The following is a 14,328-nucleotide window of genomic DNA, read 5'->3' as shown; positions in this document are numbered from 1 at the left end:
TCCACATTGCTGTGGTCTGCCCTCAGCCACACTGTCTGTCTCACATGTATGTTCCTGACTAAACTTCTCTGTTTCTGCAGCATTACGTCAATGTCTGCGTTATATTTATCAAGCGAGTCGTTTATATTTGGTGTGCAATGGGGCGTCGAACTTACCTGGTGAAATGAAGGTGAGCGAATGAATAAAATAACTGTCTTTATAAGCGATCTTTATATATTTGAAGTTTTATGTTTTGTTTGTATCACAGTGTGTGGCATATAGACACCTTTTTATGTCACTTAAATTCTGTAAACGTCATGTCTGTAAACAGAGCGTTATATTGTCAAGGCCTTTGGATGGGTCTTTATGTATTTTTAGTCTGTCATGTTTTGTTTGTGTCTTTGTGGCTTATAGGCATATTTTATGTAGCCTAAATACTATAAACATCCTGTCTGTAAGCAGAGTGTTATTGTCAGTGTCTATGGGGGCTCTGTGTGAGTGTGAGACAGGGAGGCAGCCCCAGGCTTGTGAAAGCTACCTTTGTGGTGCTAGGGTAGTGATTGGCTGACATCCTATTCCCTATATAGTGCAATACTTCCCTTGTRTTCCCTTAGGGAGAACTWGGCCATCCCTTCCCATCCATTGCCAATAAGAATGTCTCCCCTCCTTTCCGGAGCCAGGGTAGATGATTGGTGATTGAGGGTTGAGCTCCAGCGCCACAAACACACACTCCTTTGTGGGTAGTAGTCAGCACGGCAGTGCCGCTTGGACGACCTTTGGCGGGCCTTCTCCCCACTGTTTAGGCGACGTGTAAAGGGCCGGGGAGAGGGAGGTTATACCTAGGTAGTACTTCCAGTGCCCGGCTCAATAAAGGAGCTTTTGATTCGCTGGGACCTCGGTACCAAACCTGTGCCAACTTCATGATCGTGACCGCTTTAGTCCAGTGAATCCTGTTCTGGCATCGCTCGCTCTCTCCTCGCCTTGTTCTTCTACCTTGGAATAACAATAATACTCCTAGATTGAATTTGAAAGTTTGTCTTTCTACCCGGATAGTTGTATTTCATCGAGGCTCGTCACAGAAAGGAACCCTCGACTCTTTCCCCTTGTGTGTCTCCGCGCCAGAGTGATTTTCGACTGAGCCGCACTTGTACTTCTATATTTACAGTTAGAAATATGCCGAGGTCATTCCGAATCGGGAACCCGAGACGGCTAACTATACCGACATTTATTTTTAATTACCCTGCGCGCCCTCGACGAAAATGCTCAAATTATGTTTTATTATATGGTTCAAGGGCTTCCCAACCCGAGCCAAGAGAAACTCATTCTATTTTGTTTAAGGACCTATTTTCCGTGTGTGTGTGTTCCTAGGGGTTTTCAGCCCTGCGAGCCGAGCCTTACCCTCACTTTGACATGGAAGGGCCTCGACACTGCCAATAAAATAAATACCAGCTGACTTGATTATACAGGGATACGGACCGGCGGAACACTGGGCCCATTTTACTTTGGAGAACGCCAAATATAACACGCTTTTTCTTTTTTCCACCCCTGAAGAATGAGGGAGTGACAGGGTGAATGAGGGTGTGTGTGTGTGTGTGTGAGAGAGAGTGGGTGTTTGGGTGGCTATGTTCTGTTCTGCCTGTGGCCTCCCCTCTCAGACACAGGTTTAAAGAACTTCCTCTCTGTGAACCACCATTGCTTGGCCGCAACTGTACTGCTACTGCACAGTAGGTCCTTTTATTAGGGACTCCGTCTTCTGTACAGTACTGTCCTGTTGGAAACTCTGGCCCTTTTTGGGGGGGGTGAATTGTGTTTTTACGAGGCCCACCCAGGCGTGTAACCATCCCGTACGGGCATAGATTGACGTGGGTACAGAGCCAGGGCAGCGGTGGCCCCAGCCGCAGTTAGCCAGGGGCAGGGTYGCAGAGGGCACCAACGAAGGCGCCAGTTTCACTTTGAAGGCACTATGAGGCTTTAAAGAGGAAACGGAGGTGTCTTACAAAGCGAAGGCTGCGTATTTAATTAGTCTGCCAGCACCTAAAATGAGAGGGAAGGAGAGAATGAGGTGGCGGAGGGCAAAAGGCACAGACAGACCACAACTCCCTCTGTCTACAACGAGCTGAGATATATGCACTTTTAACACCGTATTCTCCACAAACAATACTCAATAGAGAGAGAGAAAGATGGTGTTAATCATTTCATTCCATGTGTTACAATTGTTTTGTTTGATTTCATATTGCAATCTTGTACTGTTTAACATTGAGCATTTCTGCTTGTCTCCCTCCCCAGTAGTCGTCAGTCGAACCAGTTGAAGGAGCAGCAGCCCCCCCCGCAGGTCCCGGTGTTGTCCCCGGCCCAGCTCCCCGAGGAGGCCGAGTGCCTCACCGTGCCCAAGTACAAGAGGGACCTGGTCCAGAAGCTCAAGATCCTCCGGCAGGAGCTGTCCAATCAGCAGCCCCAGGCAGGACACTGTCGCATCGAGGTCTGCCGCGAGGAGATCTTTGAGGTAAACTGAGGGACCCTGTGTGAAAACCCTGTCCAAGTGTGTGTGTGTGTGTGATTGATGGCTTAATTTATACTGTATCGTAATGGATTGCATTTGCATGTATATAGGTAGTGCTTTACGTTGAGTGGCGTAACTCACTCATCCACCACAAATCAAGCATACATTTTAAAGTAGGCTGCACACACCTTGCTAATATTGAGATGCAGACTTTGTCATGGAAAGAGCAGGTGCTCTTAATGTTTTGTACACACACTAATGCATACATGTAAAAATGACACATGCAATAGTACTGTGCATGCCCATAAAACCCAAACAAGCGCTTTATACTGAAAATATTTATAAACATACTATAACACACTCTGTTACAAGTTTACAAATATGCACACCCGTACGATTTATAGGTGGCTTTGCATCCATTTACAGTCTGCAAGAGAAGGCCTACGACAACTGAGCGGTAATACCCCCAAATTTGTTACGATTCGCCGTGAAAAAAGCCCCTTCAAACACCACAGTTTCCTCTTTCTTTCTCCTCCTCCAATCATCTGTTCTTCCACGGCAAGGCATTCTTTCAGGATGATTTCAGCAGTTAAAAGTAGGGGGAAGAAGGAGAGAGGGGGGGGGCCTAGTGGCAAGTTTTTGGGACGGACATCTTTCGGCGGTACAATTTGAGCAAAGAAAAAAAGATGACTTCATCCTCGGGACGTGACAGCAAGGGGGGAAARGATGTGCGAGAAAGCAGAGRGCGCGTGTGTGTGTGTGCGCGCCCTGCCTGCGATTGACTCTGGTTTTCAACAGGGACTGATGGCATTGTTCGCCGCTGACCAGTGCACTGTAATTTCCTAACTAATAACCCTTGCTTCACTCTCCTGCTTCTCCTCGAGCCTGCTTCCCGTGCTTTGCTGCGTTCCCGGTTGCAACACTCCTCACAGCTCTGTGCTGTGGTGGCAGGAGTTTGTTTTTGATGGCAGCCTTCCTGAGTTACTCTGGACCCTGATAGAGAAAATAGGGAGTGAGTGAGCGAGAGAGAAGGCCCTTACGTAATGTAAAGGGAGCTAGTGCACATGAAGCCCTCTCACACATACACTCTCTTGCCCAGGCACAGATGTCATGGTGTTGGTGCTGCTGGTTTCTACCAGGCACCACTAGGTCCTAGTCTACCAGGAGAGAGAGAGAACGAGAAAGAGGAGAGGAGTGCAGCGCTGTCAAACCGTTCTGGATGGTGAATTGACTAATCTGAGGGAGTATTATGACAATGGTAAATTGTCGACCGCATATTGTTGTACTCTCTGCCCCACTTAAAAAAAACAGACTTTACTTTACATGATCAGTGGTGGAATTCGAATTCGGAACATTGTAATCCACTGTTGCTCTTACTGCTGCATAAAACAACAAGCGCTGTTTAGAACAGAAACAGCATGATTGAGGGTCAAGTTGAATGGCCTGCAAGTTGGCACATCTTAAGATTAGGGGTGTATTCCTTAGTGCAAACCGTAGCAATGTTTTGCAACAAAAACAAGTTTCTATTGGACTGGTTCAGGTAGGTTCCTCCCCGTTTGGTTCCATTTGTTTCCTAGTGAATACACCCAAGGTTAACATACCCATGTTCTCGTTTGTTGTGTTGCAGGAGTCGTACCGCCAGGTGATGAAGATGCGTCCCAAGGACCTGTGGAAGAGATTGATGGTCAAGTTCAGAGGAGAGGAGGGCCTGGACTACGGAGGAGTGGCCAGGTACTGCAGTCATCCACACCTCCAGGCTAAAACACTGTTTAATAATACCATGAGGTCAACCAAAAATTCTGCCTTTTCAAAATATTTTATTTTCCTCATAGGACAGTAGTCCAGAAAGAAACAACCACTGTGGAAATTCACATTTCAAAAAGCTTGATACATCAAACAGAATATTTTTGGAGGCATGTGGCCACATGCAACCCCCCAAAAATGTGTTTTTATTATGCCGGTGTCACGTGACTAACAAGATGTCTGTCTGTCGTACAGGGAGTGGCTGTACCTGCTGTCCCATGAGATGTTGAACCCCTACTACGGCCTGTTCCAGTACTCCAGAGACGACATCTACACCCTGCAGATCAACCCAGACAGCGCCGTCAACCCGGTGAGAGAGAGAACTAGAGGAATCAATGGATACATCGGGAGAGACACATAATAACAGAGAGGAGGAAGGAGAACGAGCCACCAACAGAATTCCTAAGAGATGGAGGTTCTTGTAGACTGAAGGAGGTGGAGGAGTAGACATGGGGAGAATCTCAATTACGTTTTCTGGATTCCTCGTGTCCTCTCACCACCTTCTCAAGCCCATTGGATGAGAAAGTCAGAGGGGAGGGACCTCGGTATAATAATGATGATAAGCTACATTTATATCACGCTTTTCTCTACAACCCAATAGTGACCACACTCGCACACGTCAATAACCCAAAAATATGCATCGATGGCCAACCTCAATACTCATCTCTCCTTTCCTTTCCTCCAGGAGCACCTGTCCTACTTCCACTTTGTGGGTCGTATCATGGGCATGGCGGTGTTCCACGGCCACTACATAGACGGGGGCTTCACCCTGCCCTTCTACAAACAGCTGCTGGGGAAACCCATCACCCTGGACGACATGGAGTCAGTGGACCCAGACCTCCACAACAGCCTGGTCTGGATCCTGTGAGTAGGAGACACCGACACGTACAGGGGCTCTAACGCATGACCACTTTGGTCACATATGCTCCTAATTATTTTGCTGTGCGACTTGGAATTTAAATTTGGGAGCACCAGTGCGCCTTGAAGAAAAAAAAACACTGGCAGATGATAATTGTTGTAATGATTCACTGTACCGCTGTTTCCGAGTGCCCTAGAGAGAAAAAAACGTTGTCTCTAGCYCAAACTGTTCAAAAGCTGTGACCCACATTACCAGCTCTCTGTTTTTCCTTCTATTGCTCATTTGGTGCTGCAGCTGGAAGCATCTCCAGTGACGGGACGCATTTTACGTTCATAAACCGTGGGCCGTTCTAAAACGACTTGTTCAGTCATGTTACCTCATTAGCTAGCTAGCGAACAACCTGTTAACTTTACCAGTATGTCCAAACATTTGGGGGCACAGAAAGAATGGAAAAGAGAGAGCTTCTTCAGGTGATCAATGAARGAATGACTGATTTGCATGGTGTCACTCAGAACGTCACTGACATTCTTAGAGAGACAGTGTACAATTTTCAATGTAATGCATCTCAGTTAGAAACGGTGCTTTTTACGCAATGTAAAAACCTGATATTCTACACATTACTTTGCCATTTCAATGACTGGGATTCATATCAACATTTTAGCTTTGATAATAAACAAATAGATTTACAGGGTTACATGTTAGTTTCAAGGGCACAACGTGCTTCAAAACTAGCTAGAATTTATATAGGTCCAATAAAGGCTGCACCAGAGTCCAAAGGTGGCGAGCTACACCACTCCAGCCCACTCTTGGCATTGCGCATGGTGATCTTAGGCTTGTGTGTGGCTGCTCTGCCGTGGAAACCCGTTTCACGAAGCTCCCGACGAACAGTTCTTGTGCTGACGTTGACGTTGCTTTAGAGGCAGTTTGGAACACGGTAGTGACAGACGATTTTTACGCTCTGTGTGCTTCAGCACTCTGTGGTCCCGCTCAGTGAGCTTGTTGCTCCTAGATGTTTCCACTTCACAATAACAGCACTTACAGTTGACCCGGGCAGCTCTAGCAGGGCAGAAATTTGACAAACTAACTTGTTGGAAAGGTGGCATCCTATGACGGTGCCACGTTGAATGTCACTGAGCTCTTCAGTAATGCCATTCTACTGCCAATGTCTTTCTATGGAGATTGCACGGCTGTGTGATCGATTTTATAAACCTGTCAGCAACGGGTGTGGCTGACATAGCTGAATCCACTAATTTGAAGGGGTGTCCTCATACCTTTGTGTGTATAGGCCTGGACACATACACAGCGTTGATACATACATCTACACACAGATGCATGCTTGTACACAGACACAATTATACACAATTGAACTCACGTGAACACCCGGAGACATACATGCTGTACAAGCACAGCCACACATATTAATACACACAGGATAGCATGTGTAATGTTGGTGTTTGCACGTATATACAAACGCCAACCTTGAGCTGACATGTTGGTTGTTCTGTGTCCATGAAATGCCACTAAAACAACCCCACCATGAACCAACTACTCTCCCGTCAACACTAGCGCCCTCTGTTGACAAGACAGCCTAAAACGTCTGACTACTAACTAACATTTCCGTGTTCTCCGCCCTCCAGGGACAATGACATCACGGGGGTGCTGGACCATACGTTCTGTGTGGAGCACAATGCCTACGGAGAGATCATCCAGCACGAACTGAAGCCCAACGGCAAGACTGTCTCTGTCTCCGAGGACACCAAGAAGGAGTATGTCAGGTACGGAGGAGACCGCCGCCTGGGTCCCACGCACGCGCATACACACAGCCAACACGATACACACACACGGCCGTGCGGCCGACACGATACACACACGCGCGCGCGGCCGACACGATACACACGTCTCAAGTATACCTTGTGATGGAGTGACGTCGTTCCTCTGACAACCAATGGGGTTCATTTTTTAAATTTGATTTGATTGAACCTTCATTTATCCAGGTTGGTCTCATTGATACAATCTATTTTTCAAGAGAGACCTGGTCCGACCAAGACAGCAGCTGCATGCCAGCCAGTCAGCACCACAGGAGTCTCTTCCCCTGTCCGTAACTGAAGTTCCATGTGTCTGGGACGTAGGGGATATGAGGGTTAAGAGGAATAATTCCTCTGGTGAGCTGGTTTTTGCGTCACTGATTATTTGGACAAATCACCATTAAGCGGAGATGGTTGTTACCTGGCGTCTTTCGAATTTCGGGAAAGATGGCCGGGGATTTAAAAAGACTTCGCCTCTCGCACTAGGCCAAATCTCAACCCCCCCCCCCCCAGAACAAATCTGAATTTGGTTTCTGTCTACCAAGATTACCAGCACAGCAAAAAGACTTATCCCCCAGCCCTGGTTTTGGTTGAACTGCTGTGGGGTTTCACATGTTGCAATGTTGTATGGACTTATATTGACTTAAGTCTTACCTTCTCTCTCTCTATAGGACTGTATGTGAACTGGAGGTTCCTCCACGGCATCGAGGCTCAGTTCCTGGCCCTGCAGAAGGGCTTCAACGAGGTCATCCCCAGCACCTGCTCAAGTCCTTTGACGAGAAGGAACTAGAGGTATGTAGACAGTTGCATATAACATGGTTTAGGAAGAAATTATTCACTTACTAGAAACATGACATCATTTCTCAAGAGCATATATCTTTGTGTGGGAATCCTGAATGGGGGGGGGGGGTTCCAAGATGAATCTGAGACTGGGATGTACTTTTTAAATTACATGAAAGGTGACAGCTACCATACTATTTCCCATGAATATACACCCCTTCAAACCATCTAATCAACTATTTTCTTCCCTCTCCTCCCTACCCCAGTTGATAGTGTGTGGCCTGGGGAAGATCGACATAGCAGACTGGAAGAGCAACACGCGCCTGAAGCACTGCCCACGGACAGCAACGTGGTCAAGTGGTTCTGGAAGGCCGTGGAGTCCTACGACGAGGAGAGGAGGGCCAGACTGCTGCAGTTTGTTACCGGGTCATCTAGAGTCCCACTGCAGGGATTCAAGGCTTTACAAGGTAAAGTGTTGGGGGGGGGGGGGGGGTGATGGAGAATGGGGTGAATGGTGTTACAGTGCCTTCAGAAAGTATTCATACCCCTTGACTTATTCCGCATTTTGTTGTTACAGCCTGAATTCAAAATTGATTAAATTATATATATTTTTCTCACCCATCTATACACAATACCCCATAATGACAAAGTGATAAGATGTTTTTAGAAATGTTTGCTAAGTTATGGAAAATGAAATAGCTCATTTACATAAGTATTCACACCCCTGAGTCAATACTTTTTGGAGGTATCTTTGGCAGCAATTATAGCTGTGAGTTTTCTGGGTATGTCTCTAAGAGCTTTACACACCTGGATTGTACAATACTTTTTACATTATTTTTTAAATCCTTCAAGCTCTGTCAAGTTGGTTGTTSATCATTGCTAGACAGCCATGTTCAAGTCTAGCCATAGATTTTAAAGCCAATTTAAGTAAGAACTGTTTCTAGGCCACTCAGGAACATTCAATGTCTTCTTGGTAAGCCACTACAGTGTAGATTTGGCCTTGTTTTAGGTTATTGTCTTGCTGAAAGGTGAGTTCATCTCTCAGTATCTGGTAGAAAGCAGACTGAACCAGGTTTTCCTCCAGCATCTTGCCTGTGCATCGGCAAGGACTCCTTAGTCCTWGCTGATTACAAGTATASCCATAACATGATGCAGCCACCACCATTCTTGAAAATATGAAGTGGTACTCAGAAATGTTGGATTTGCCCCAAACATAACGCTTTGTAATCAGGACATAAAGTTAATTTCTTTGCCACATTTTTTGCAGTTTTACTTTAGTGCCTTATTGCAAACAGGATGCATGTTTTGGAATATTTTTATTCTGTACAGGCTTCCTCCTTTTCACTCTGTCAATTAGGTTAATATTGTGGAGTAGCTGCAATGTTGATCCATCCTCAGGTTTCTCTTATCACAGCCATTAAAGTCTTTAACTGTTTTAAAGTCACCATTGGCCTCATGGTGAAATCCCTGAGCGGTTTCCTTCCTCTCCTGCAACTGAGTTAGGAAGAACGCCTGTATCTTTGTAATGACTGGGTTTATTGATACACCATCCAAAGTGTAATTAATAATTTCACCATGCTCAAAGGGATATTCAATGTCTGCTTTTTTTTWTTTTTACCCATCCACCAATAGGTGCCCTTTGCAAGGCATTGGAAAACCTCCCTGGTCTTTGTGGTTGAATCTGTTTTGAAATTCACTGCTCGACTGAGGAACCTTACAATTARATGTATGTGTGGGGTACAGAGATSAGGTAGTCATTCATACATCATCCATGCAACATATTATGTATGACTTAAGCACATTTTTACGCCTGAACTTATTTAGGCTTGCCATAACAAAGGGGCTGAATACTTATTGACTCAAGACATTTCAGCTTAAATCTTTTATTAATTAGTAAAAATTTCCTCTGACATGGGGTATTGTGTGTAGGCCAGTTACACAAAATCTCAATTGAATCAATTTTAAATTCAGGCTGTAACACAACAAAATGTGTCAAAYGTCAAGGGGTGTGAATTCTTTCTGAAGTCACTAAGAGTGTCATTAGCTTTTAAAACAATTCAATCTCTTTTCTTTTCTTATATTTTGGAGCAGAGTGAGGCTATCGCTCCACTACCCTACCAATTGTGCCTGCAGTGAATAGGATTCACCATCRTCATCGATTGTMTTCATCATTTATCTGCAGATTATRGCCATAAAGCCTACCGCTATGCAYGTTAGGGAGCCAAATGAACGGCTCAGTAAGCCTGTGCTCTAGCACTTCGTGGCTGCATATGAAACACACAAAAGAAAATAAATGAATGTGCCCAGAAATAATAGGCTAAGTGGATTTCGACTCATCGTTACCACATTTATATGGGACGTGCAAATGGACTCATAGACGATGAGAGCATCAGGCGCTCTCCCTCTGTGTAACGTAATTTGACTGCAACCACAGTGTACACAACACAGACACCCAGGTACCCCGGAGGCGGGACAGACAGCAGATTATCAAACGAGCAGGGCTTCCTTGTGACTGACAGGCACTTGTCCTATCAATAGATTGCTAGAATACCTTTTATTACATTTTCTGTCTCGCGAATTGTAAAAAAGAAAAATAAGTAGCTTAATTAATTTAAGTGGAGAAAGTACCGGGCTGAAAGTGATTTTAACTGGTTATATAGCCGACAGGCGACGCTAGTGGAAAACACTGTGAGTCTCTCAGACTGCCTGAGGTGACCCCGTCTTCATGACAGTGTCGTAGACGACCTCAGTGGGTTTGGTTAAATCCAGACAGACAGGAAGCCCTGGGGGAACAGAAGACCTCAGAGTGCAGCTGTGTGTGTTTCTGAGTGTGCGTGTTGGAGAGTTGATCTTTCTGTTCAAGCCGTGCGTGTGCCCGTCTGTCTGTGTGTGTGCGCCTGCGAAAATATACAGTATATAAAATATACACCCAGTGTTGTGTTAAAACAGCAGCCGTGTTTGTTCACGTTCTAAACACTGAGTTCAACTGGTCAACTGTCCTGAACTGTCTGTCTGTGTGTAGAGAAATATAATGATGGACAGCCTGAGAATTGATGCTGACTCTCTTTTTCTGTGTGTGTGTGTGTGTGACCCTCCAGGTGCCGCGGGGCCCAGGCTCTTCACCATCCACCAGATTGATGCCAACACCAACAATCTACCCAAAGCCCACACCTGGTGAGTGCAGTTAAAGTACCACTGCTCCGCTTAGACACACAGATACACACTGCTACTCCATACATTTAACCTTTTTTATACAGGTTAGTCAATTAACAACATATTCTTAATTACAATGGCCTGTCAATGAGGCGAAGACATGCTATGAAAAGGGTGTCCAATCCCCCAACTCGTATGATATTACCGGTTTTAAATGCATGTCCAAATCCAATGTTAATGTTTTGTATGTAGAACAGTTTAAAGATAGAATTATCACAGTGAATTATTGAAATGTTTGTTGGCGTCAATTCATCCCGTGAGGGATGGCTCGCCAACTGGTGATTTGACAGAAATTAAATGTCATTCATTCATCGATAGGGAAAGAAAGGTGCTTCAAAACTGTCCACTCAAACTAAAAATGTACTTTTCTCTCCCCCTCTGCCCTTTCCCTCTCTGTCCAGCTTTAACCGGATTGACGTTCCCGCCTACGAGCACTATGACAAGCTGTACGACAAGCTGCTGACAGCCATCGAGGAGACGTGTGGCTTTGCGGTGGAATGAGTGACACATCAGTGGGGAAGTGTGTGTGTGTGTGTCAGCGTGTGTGTATTTTGTGCGGTCAGCGCAGCAAGACTATAGACTCTGCTGTCACCACGGGAACCCTGCAACGTTCAGGCACGCCCATGAGGATTGTGACCACACCCCTTTCCGGTGCCCAGTCCCCCAGGACAATATGGAGACCGACTGAGAGGCAGACCACACGGGAGCACTCTCCTCTCTCACCGCATCCTTTTTTAGAAATATCACTTTTTCAGCTGCTACAGACGAGTGACGATTACTGACCTTGAAACCCTGCGAGAATGACAGCTTTTATTTCGTTTTTTCGTTTTCTTTTTGTAATAGCTTGTATGTCATTATAACGGTGAAATCCACAGAACCAGTTTTGTGTTGGACCAGGAGTTTTTCTTAACCGAAGAAAACTCTGGTCCCTAGTATGTGCGTTCCGTGAAAGCACATTTCTTTTGTTGTGGGTCGTCTGGTGCGATCGAATACCAAGGTCCAGACTGCAACGAGAGTATTTTAGAGAAGGTATGTTGGCTTTGGWCTGGGAGAGAGAAATATGAAGGTCCACGCTGAGTAGATGACTAGGGCCAGGGGGGGGTGGTTTCCTGACCATGAGCTAACCAGGAGAAACTAGGTCTTACTGATGACCAATAGTCTCACACAGCTAACTTCCTGCCACCTCTTGACATCAAAAGCTAATGGACATGCTAACCTGAACACCTAACCCCGTCCAGCTACACAGAGTAGACATGTTGCGCTTTAGTGAAAGTCTGAGTTGAACTTAACGCTAAACATCATTATAGCACACTGTACCTATAAATCACACCATTGAAATTCCTTATCAAATGCRCAAAGTGGGTCGTTGTCTAGTGAGTGGAACTCTGTCCCAGGGACCAGGCTAGTTGAAGGCAATTCAAGGAAGATGTCGGTGTTTTCAGAGTGACATCCAACCTAAGATGGCAAGATGTTTTTTCTCTCTCCCGTTGCCACTCTAGAGCACTTTACAAACGGAATGGCGACAAAGGACGTGCTTTCTTCATATTAAGTTAAAATTAATATTCCACATTTTATTCCAACCATACAGCATTCAACGGAAATATACAGATAAAAAAAAGTATATCTACCTGTAATTTTGAGTATATATGTGTACAAATACATACCTATTTTGTATATGGCTTGTTCCTCTTCCTATTAATTTACTTGCTAGCATGTTGGTGTTATCACAGACCTCTGTATTCTCAGGTGAAGTCATCTTTCTTTGTGAGGCTGACTTGTGAAAGGGGGGAGTATCTTCTGGTTATGGAAGCCGTTGTCAGGTCAAACCCGTGACCCTCTCCTTGAATGAGAGCTGAGTGCATAACCTTTAACCTTTTGGCCACTAAGAGACTGAGGTTGGGACTAGAGCGCTCTCCCTACTAAAGGGTTTTGTCTAAAAGGGATACAGCTTTTGTCAAAATGGACGTTTCGTAGGTTTAACGTAGCAGGTTATGAGAATTAGGTCAAGGTTAGGGTTAGCTAAAATGCATAGAAAAATCACCGTTTGACATGCTGTATACCATCTAGACATGACCCTAATAGAGCCTCTACCACAACCCTTGCATGAATGGACTTTTTTTTAAACAATATTTATTTGCTATTATTTTGTCCCTTCTGAGCAAAATGTGTGTTGACATGCGAAAAAGTTCTGTTGAATGTTTTTTTTTAATGCTGCCTGTTTAATAGCAATGGACGTGGACTATGACCATGGACTGTATTCACCTGCGTACATGCAAAATAAAATAAACCCAGTCCCAGTGTGTTCAACGGTGAAGCAGATTCTCTTCAGATAGACAATTATCAAGTATCCTGAAATTGTGCTTTTGTACAGTATAAGATATTGTTCATGTGGTGGATCACAAGCAACCTTTTTTAAATTTTACAGAAAATGAATAAAATGCATAAAAAAACAAGACATTTTTGCACACGCAGACTTGTGTTGCCGTTTATAATCAGCAACTTCCATCTATTTACTAAATAGTTAATGGACTGATTGACTTCTTATGTAGATATATACGCGTATAGATATGCACACATAAAGCTCATATGCACACACACAGTACTGTTTTCTGCTATCTACGTCTAACCATAATTGACTTTCACTCAGTCTTATGAGGTGGAGTTGTTTCTGGATAATAGATCAGACAATATGGACTGTTGCTTCTCGTAGCATGCTTTGCCAGCCGAGCCCTGCGACTTTTAGTCGCTGACCGGTGCAATTTCTCACATGGTGTAAAACCCACTTTCCTTTATTCTATGTGTATGTAAGTATTGTGTGTGTAAATTAGTTTTCTTCTGATTAAATTTGCTTAACTTTTGTCTGAAATTGTAACATGTTTTTATTTCTCATTTTTCAGTCTGTTGTATTTATTAGTGTGTTCATAGTTTTTTCACATCAGCTGCTCTGTGAGCTTCAACTGACACTGTAAATAAGAAAAATAAAAGCGGAAATTATAAACCTCTTGTACCCTTGCAGAAAACAAGCAATAAACTCTATGCTGTTTGAAACTCACAGCATAATGTTTCATAGAATGAAGTGCTTTTTTTCTTTCCTAGGTCTCATAAAATGAAGGGAATTGGTAAGACAAGTTGCACACAATTTGAGGGTCAATTATTTACCATGTAGGCTCTCAATTTCAAAATCATTCTCATCTCCCATTCATCTGCCATGATTTGAAAAGACTTGACAGGTGAAAACAATGGAGTGGAAGGTCTTTAAGATTGCTTTCACCAGGGCTCATTTCCCAAAAGCATCATGAACTTAGCCTTAACATGCTTTTGGGAAACGGCCCTGGTCAGTTCAGACCGGTGCACTGTACCAGGGACCGATCAGCTACCAGTGTGGTCCC

General features: G+C 44.5%; 1 pseudogene; it reads left to right on the top strand.

Annotated features, from left to right (window-relative positions):
• Positions 1–14,011, top strand: part of LOC111953074 (E3 ubiquitin-protein ligase SMURF2-like) — an 80,377-nt pseudogene extending 66,366 nt beyond the window's left edge.
• The last annotated feature ends 317 nt before the right edge of the window (positions 14,012–14,328 follow it).

This window comes from Salvelinus sp. IW2-2015, linkage group LG1 (assembly GCF_002910315.2).
Source record: "Salvelinus sp. IW2-2015 linkage group LG1, ASM291031v2, whole genome shotgun sequence".
In the NCBI taxonomy this organism is placed as follows: Eukaryota; Metazoa; Chordata; class Actinopteri; order Salmoniformes; family Salmonidae; genus Salvelinus; species Salvelinus sp. IW2-2015.
The sequence above is the reverse complement of the archived record's forward strand: the minus strand, read 5'-3'. Positions and strand labels throughout refer to the sequence as shown.